Genomic DNA, 7,063 nt, shown 5'->3' with positions numbered 1-7,063 from the left:
TAAAAAAAAAATTCTTTCTCTGAATCATTCCTTAAGTGTAGACACCCTTGCTCAACCCATTGCTAGAAAACTGCATGAACCTGGCTGAAAGGGACTTATTTTCAGCCCTCCTTTACTGTAGACTTTTTTCTCTAAAAACAAAGACTTGCCATTTCTTTCTTTCTTTTCTTTTTCTTTCTTTTTTTATGATCAGTCTTGGCTTGAAATCTACTTTGTCTGCAAATAGAATAGCTACCCTGCTTTTTTTTTCAGGTTCCTGTTGCATGAAGTATTGTTTTCATTTTTGACTTTTAGTCTATGAGTTTCTTTTAGAGTTAAATGTATTTCTTGGGTTCAGTATATTGTTGAGTCTTTTTTCTTTTCTTTTTCTTTCTTTCCTTTTTTCTAAGTGTATTTGGTTGTTATAGGGTCTCGCTATGCAGCTTGGACTCACAGTGATCCTCCTGTTTTGAGCCTCCCCAGCGTTGGGATTACAGGCATGTGCCCCTATTATTGGACTCTGTGGCCAGTTTAGCCCACCCTGGAGGTGGGGCTGGTATGGCATGTGGTACCAGGGATCAAACTGTGATCCCTGCACTTGCCTAAGCTTGCCTGAGCAGGTACTTCAGTCCACTGCCCAGATTTGTTTCTTTTTCTAACAGCTTTTAGTATTAAATTCTTGTGTTAAATTTGTGCAATCTTGACTAGTACATGCCTCACTTATCTGTATGTCAAAGTTTTCTTCCATGCTTGGGAAGTTTGCTATTATTATTTTTGTGAACACGTTTTTTTTGTTGTTGTTGTTTATTTGTTTTTCAGAAAGGGTCTATGTCCTCCAGGCTGGCTTTAAACTCACGGTTTAACTCACGCTGGCCCTAAACTCATGGTGACCTCCTGCCTCAGCCTCCTGAGTGCTGGGATTACATGCATGTGCCATCATGTGAACAGGTTCTGATTTTTCATTAATTTTAATTATTCGTAAGTTATTCTTCTTTGCATTGTCTAGCAATGGTTGGATTAATTTATCAAGGCCCCTTGCTGTTTTTAAGAAGTCTTCCATTTGAAAATTAGTAACTGCAACCATCTTCTATATCTGATATTCCATCTTCATGTTGGCTGATTCTGTTGCGTGTGCTTTCAGTATAATTTTTTATCTCTGGATATCTGTTTTATGGAATCCAATTCTTTCCTATGTTAAATGTTCATGGTTCCTATCACTGTCCTATGCTCCTGTATATTTTATCTGTGTCTCCTAGAGATTCATTAACTATGTCCTTCATTATACTCATCATTTCTTCAATTATCTGTGCAATTACTTTTTTTTCCCCAGAGACTCATTTATCTGCGTTGCTACTTCCAGTGCTACCATTTTAGAAACTTTAGCTGGGCTGCTTTTGATTTCTTCTACCTCAGTGCCCCCAGATTTGCCTTGGGTGAGCTGGGGGTCTGAGGTTGCAGCTTGCTTCCATGGTTTCTCATTTTCTATTTTGTTGTTGTTATTTGTTTTCTCCACTGATGGTTGTAAACTGTTATGGTAGGTAGCTTTATTACCAGTGGTGAATCATTTCTTTGGGAAATGACTACTTTTCAGAGATGTATTTTAGTTGTAGCTGGCTCTTGGCCTTGAGTCTGCCTCAGGGTTCTGCCTCTTCTGTTTATTAGAGGTGAGAGGTTGCACCCCCTCTTTGGCCTAGTACCTGGTTCTTCATACTGGACTATAGTATTGTTTGTGTCCCCCAGATAATCTAGGTATTGATATACAAGGAAGATCAATTGATCACAGCAACTGTGTCAACTTGGCTAGAGTAATACAATCTATAATAACAATGGCATCAAACTCAGACTTGAAAATGACAAACTGTGATAACTAATAATTTGCCACTTCTAACTATAAGATTTATAGTGGGGGGGAAGATTTATAGTATACAATAAAATCTAAGACAAATTACAAAATTATATATAGTAAATAACTCATTGAATAGGGCAGTTTTGCCCTAACGGGAGAAAATTAAAATGGAAAAGAGGGGAAAACAGAGGAATAAAAGAATAAAAGATTAAAAGCAAGGCTAAAGGACAGAGGATGATTACCCAAACTTTTGGGAACTGGTGAAAAGACAGGAGGGAAGGAAAGAATGAGAAAACAAAAACAGGGACAAAACAAAATTCTACAAACAGGGCCATGGAGATAGCTCAGTGGCTTATGTGCCTGCTTGGCAAGTGCAAGGTCCTGAGTTTAATCAGCAGTACCAAAGAAGAAAGAACAAACGAACAAACGAACGAATGAACAAAAGAAAGAAAGAAGATTCTCACAATGAAACAAAGCGGGGGAAAAAAACAAGCACAAACAAAAGGAAAAAAGAAATTTCTCTCTGATTTCAAGCCTGTGGTTATCTTCTGGGAGCTATAGTTTTGTGGCAGTGTCCATTTTAGGACATGACTCTGCTCTTGATGGTAGACAAAGGTGGCAATCAGAGCCCAGATCTGTGCCGTATAATCCCAGCAAGCCTAAAGTAGGATCAGGATGGTTACTGGATAATCCCAGCAAACTGGGCTATAGGCTTAGGGTATGGTGTTAGTGCTGGGACTTTCAAATCCACAGAGGTCTAGGCTAAAACTAACATCTAGTCATGGGTTTGAGGCCTGAGTCATTTTGCATATAGCACACTGAATGTCTCTTGCCAGCCTTCCCATGGCTCCCTGACCCTGGACATCCCCTGTGATTGTCCCTCACCCAGTCACTGTGGTAGTTTAACTCTGGGACCCCCGAGATGAAGCCAACGTGAAGCTGTTCTGCGTCCTGTGTTCACTTGGCCTCTCGCTAAAATGGCATCTGACAAATATGCCTTCCAGGGAACATGGCGTTGCTTGGGCTAGAGTCACTCACCAGCTGTTGCACCACGCAGCAAACACTACTCCATTCCACTAGTGTGTTTCTCCCTGTAGGACTCTGGAGTCACTTGCTTTTACTGTGTCTCTTTAGATTGATCTTTCTTATACCTCTGGCCAGGAGTTGGGGGAAGAGTACAGATTGCCCCTTCCTTTTTCTGCACTGTAGTCTGCCTCTTCAATGTCTTTGTAGGCTCCAATTTTTCCTTCGCTCCTTCCTGGGTCTCAGAGATCTGCCTCTTTTTTTCTTTCTTTCCCCAGGTTATTATTTCTTTCTTTTTTTGTGTAAAATACTTATTTTATTGAGTTTTTTTTTTATTTGATACATCTCTCCACCATATTACAATTGAGCCATTAAGCTTGTAGCTTCATCAACATTAACTGGTTCCCTCCCAAGTGCTGGGATTACAGGTGTGTGCCACCATGCCTAGTCTCAGTTGCCATCTCAGCACGCCTCAGGGAAGGGCTGGCATGGCATGCCAAGGATCGAACTCCTGGCCACTGTGCCCCTGCATCTGCCTAAGCAGGTGCTTTAATCTGCTGAGCTATTTGCCCGGTCCCCAGGGTGCAATTTCTTTTCACCTTACCTGCTGCCACAGGAAAGACCCCAGTCAGCTCCTTAGACATTTCTAAGCATCCCCCTCAAACTCCACCCCTAACAAAAGGCCATAAAAGCCCCAGCTTTCTTTATCTCAGGCCTGAGGATCTGTCTGCCCTGTCTGCCCTCCATCCTCTCTGTGTCTTTGGAGTTAATAAAGGCTTTTTAAAAACAAAATTTAAAAAAAAATTAACTGGTTCATTTTCATGATGCGGTTGATTAATCAGCTCTTTCTTACGAGGTTCAAGAGTCAGCCTTTTTGAGAAGTGTGCAAGTTCCTTCTGAATGTTTATAAAAGCTTTATTCACTCTGCGCACTATTTCATCATTCACCATGTTTATCTTCTTAAGACTAGTGGTAACTGGTTTTGCTTTGTTTTTGGACTTAGTTTTTTTGGCTGGCTATGTGAAATAAGTTCTTGGACTTCTGCTCTCTTAATTTATTCTTGGCCATTGTCTTTGATATCCACGTGCAGCTGCACAGGCTCCAGGGGACGCCATCTGCATACCCCAGGTTGTGATTTCCAAGTGGTTATTTTAAACCTCAGAGCCACTTGTGATAGGCCACTAAACAATCAAGCAAGTCTGGTACTTTGCTTATCTATAATTAATTCATAATTGAGGGGCCATGTGGCCACTTACTTGGAATCCCTCTGGGAAATCCAAGAGCTATTCTTTCCAATAAAAACTCCTAACTTAAAAATATCCACCTACATGGGCACCTGTAATCACAGCATTCAAGAAGCTGAGGCAGAAGGATCAGGATTTTTTTTTTTAAGCTAGCCTGGGCTATACTGCAAGACCCTGAAAAAAATTAAAAAATAAAAGTAATGCATTATTTGTGTGTGTGTGTGTGTGTGTGTGTGTGTGTGTGTGTGTGTCTTTTTTGAGACAGGGTCTCACTATGCCTTTCAGGCTGGCCTTAAGCTTACTTTGTAGCCCGGGGTAGTCTCAAATTCTCAATGATCGTCCTGCCTCAGCCTCCCAGGTGCTGGGATTACATGTGTTGCCACCACACATGGTATGACATTACTCTAAAAGAGCAACCAACAGTCAGGCATGGTAGTGGTGCTGTAGGCCATTGTCAGAAGGGTGAGGCAGAAATATCCCTTGAGCCCAAGAGTTCAAGGCTAGCTGAGTCAAATTTCCATCACACACACACACACACACACACACACACACACACCCCTAAATCAAAGAACATACCCTCCCCCAAAAATTATTATTTGGTTGTGTATCCTTTTGGACCATTTTCTTACATACATTGATATATACATCATATACATTTTCCTTTCTGGAGACCAAGCCCAGGGGCCTCATGCATGCTATGCAAACACATTACCACAAAACTATATCTCTACTAATGTTTTGAAAAAGATGTTCTTTTCCCACTTAAGAATTTATGCCCAGAAAGAATGGCTATCATAAATCAACCAACAACAAGTGTTGGAGAGGCTGTGGGGAGAGGGGAACCCTTCTCCACTGTTGGTGGGAGTGTAGACTGGTGCAAACATTATGGAAATCAGTGTGGAGACTCCTTAAAAAACTAGGGCTGGGCCTCCCCTGCCGCTCCAGCCCAACATGGCGATACACAAGGTGGCCCCGCTGCAGATCCCGGACACCCGGCGGGAGCTGGTCGAAACACTGGCAAACTTGGAGAGACAGATCTATGCTTTTGAAGGAAGCTACCTGGAAGATACTCAGATGTATGGCAATATTATTCGTGGCTGGGATCGTTATCTGACCAACCAAAAAAACTCCAACAGCAAAAATGATCGAAGGAACCGGAAGTTTAAAGAAGCCGAGCGGCTCTGCAGTAAATCTTCAGTCACGTTGGCAGCTGCTGTAAGTGCGTTGGCAGGAGTTCAGGACCAGCTCATTGAAAAGAGGGAACCAGGAAGTGGGACAGAAAGTGACACTTCTCCGAACTTCCACAATCAGGAAAACGAGCCCAGCCAGGAGGACCCTGAGGATCTGGATGGATCTGTGCAAGGAGTGAAGCCCCAGAAGGCTGCTTCTTCCACTTCCTCAGGAAGTTATCATAGCAGCCATAAAAAACGCAAGAATAAAAACCGGCACAGGTCAGTGGCAGGGACCCCGCCCCCGCAGCTCCGATGACTGTTGGCCTGAAGGGCCCTTCCTAGAGCCAGAGAGCTCAGGATGGACAGAAATCCGTGACTCCAAATGAAACCACCTCATGTTGTAAGGGAGGAGTTGGTGGGCAGTAGAGTGACCCTAAAAAAGGACTCCAGGACATCCTTCCACTGTTGTTAGCGCAGAACCCTAGCCCTAACCCCAAGAACATTGTTTAACATGGTGAATTTGAAATGCTTTCAGAAGAGAAAAAGGGGGACTAGAAATGGAATCTGTGTAAATTTGAAAAATGACACTCGTGTATATTGGGGAAAGTGGGATAATCTTTTGTTCCTACTCCTGATCCCTGTCTACTCTTATGAGAATTGATTTAATGTGCCTTTAAAAAAAATTTAAATATAAGCTTTTTGATCACTTCTTTTGTCAACATTGTTTTGGTTTGTTTTTGTGGAACTGGGGATTGAACTCAGGCCCTTGTGCTTGCCAGGCAAGTGCTTATTCTACTGAGCTATCTCCCCAGCCTTTTTGATCACTTTTGAAAAAAAAAAAAAAAAAACAAAAACTAGAACTGGAAATCCCATTCGAGCCTGCTATCCCTCTACTAGAAATTTTCCCGGAGGAACTGACAGTGTCATATCATAGTGATATATGCGTACCTATGTTTACAGCAGCACAATTTGTGATAGCGAGATCTTAGAAACAACCTAGGTGCCCGTCACATGTGGAATGGTTGAAAAAGATATGGCATTTTTATACAGTAAAGTATTGCTCAGCTGTAAAGAATGATAAACTGGAAGCCTTCATATTTAAGTGGATGCCACTTGAAGATATTCTTATAAGTGAAATAAAGCAGACCCACATCTGTAAATATCGTATTGTCTCCCTAGTATAAGAACTTAAAAGAGGAATTACATATAGAAAGTTACAACACAAATAAAAGGAAAGCGAGAACTTGAGGATTGGACAATGAGGAGTGGGCAAGGAGAAAAGCTGGAAAACATGACAGGGGCAAAGCCATGCATTTGCACACATGAGATGGGTGGGGCAGTGATCCTGGAGTATATTAGCAGGTTTTTGAGACTAGTGGTTGGCTGGTGAGACTCTCACCCTGACTAACTGTATATGCTGGTGCCCGTGAGCCAGGCGGCTGAACTAAGGATGGCAATGTGTAATAGAAGGGTCACGCTTGGAGTGCCTGCCATCCTGGTCTTCTAAATATGTACTTCTTGTCAGGACATACCATTTATTGCCGTAATGTCTCTCAAGTAAAGGTTTTTTTTTTAAGTAATAAATTGAAAAAAAAGGCAAGAATAAGAAAAAAAATGTCACAGGTCTGTCCTGTTACAATTCTGCATATGGTTAGATTTCTAAATTTCTTTGTGAAAATATTTTAATGATTATTTCTACTTTTATGAAATTATTTTTCCTTCATATTCTGTAAAGACTTAAAGTTCGGACTGGTGAGATGGCTCGGTGGTCTAAAGCACCTACTTAGAACAAGCTTAGC

The 7,063-nt window shown here is 41.7% G+C and overlaps 2 pseudogenes; one reads left to right on the top strand and one right to left on the bottom strand.

The window, feature by feature from the left end:
* Window positions 1-3,205: 3,205 nt before the first annotated feature.
* On the bottom strand, window positions 3,206-3,916 carry LOC101591607 (annotated as a pseudogene).
* A 1,127-nt stretch (window positions 3,917-5,043) lies between these two features.
* On the top strand, window positions 5,044-5,580 carry LOC101560817 (annotated as a pseudogene).
* The last annotated feature ends 1,483 nt before the right edge of the window (window positions 5,581-7,063 follow it).

Source organism: Octodon degus, unplaced genomic scaffold (genome assembly GCF_000260255.1).
Source record: "Octodon degus isolate 3935 unplaced genomic scaffold, OctDeg1.0 scaffold00021, whole genome shotgun sequence".
Taxonomy (NCBI): domain Eukaryota; kingdom Metazoa; phylum Chordata; class Mammalia; order Rodentia; family Octodontidae; genus Octodon; species Octodon degus.
Note: the sequence above shows the minus strand (reverse complement) of the source record. Positions and strands in the feature narration are given on the sequence as shown.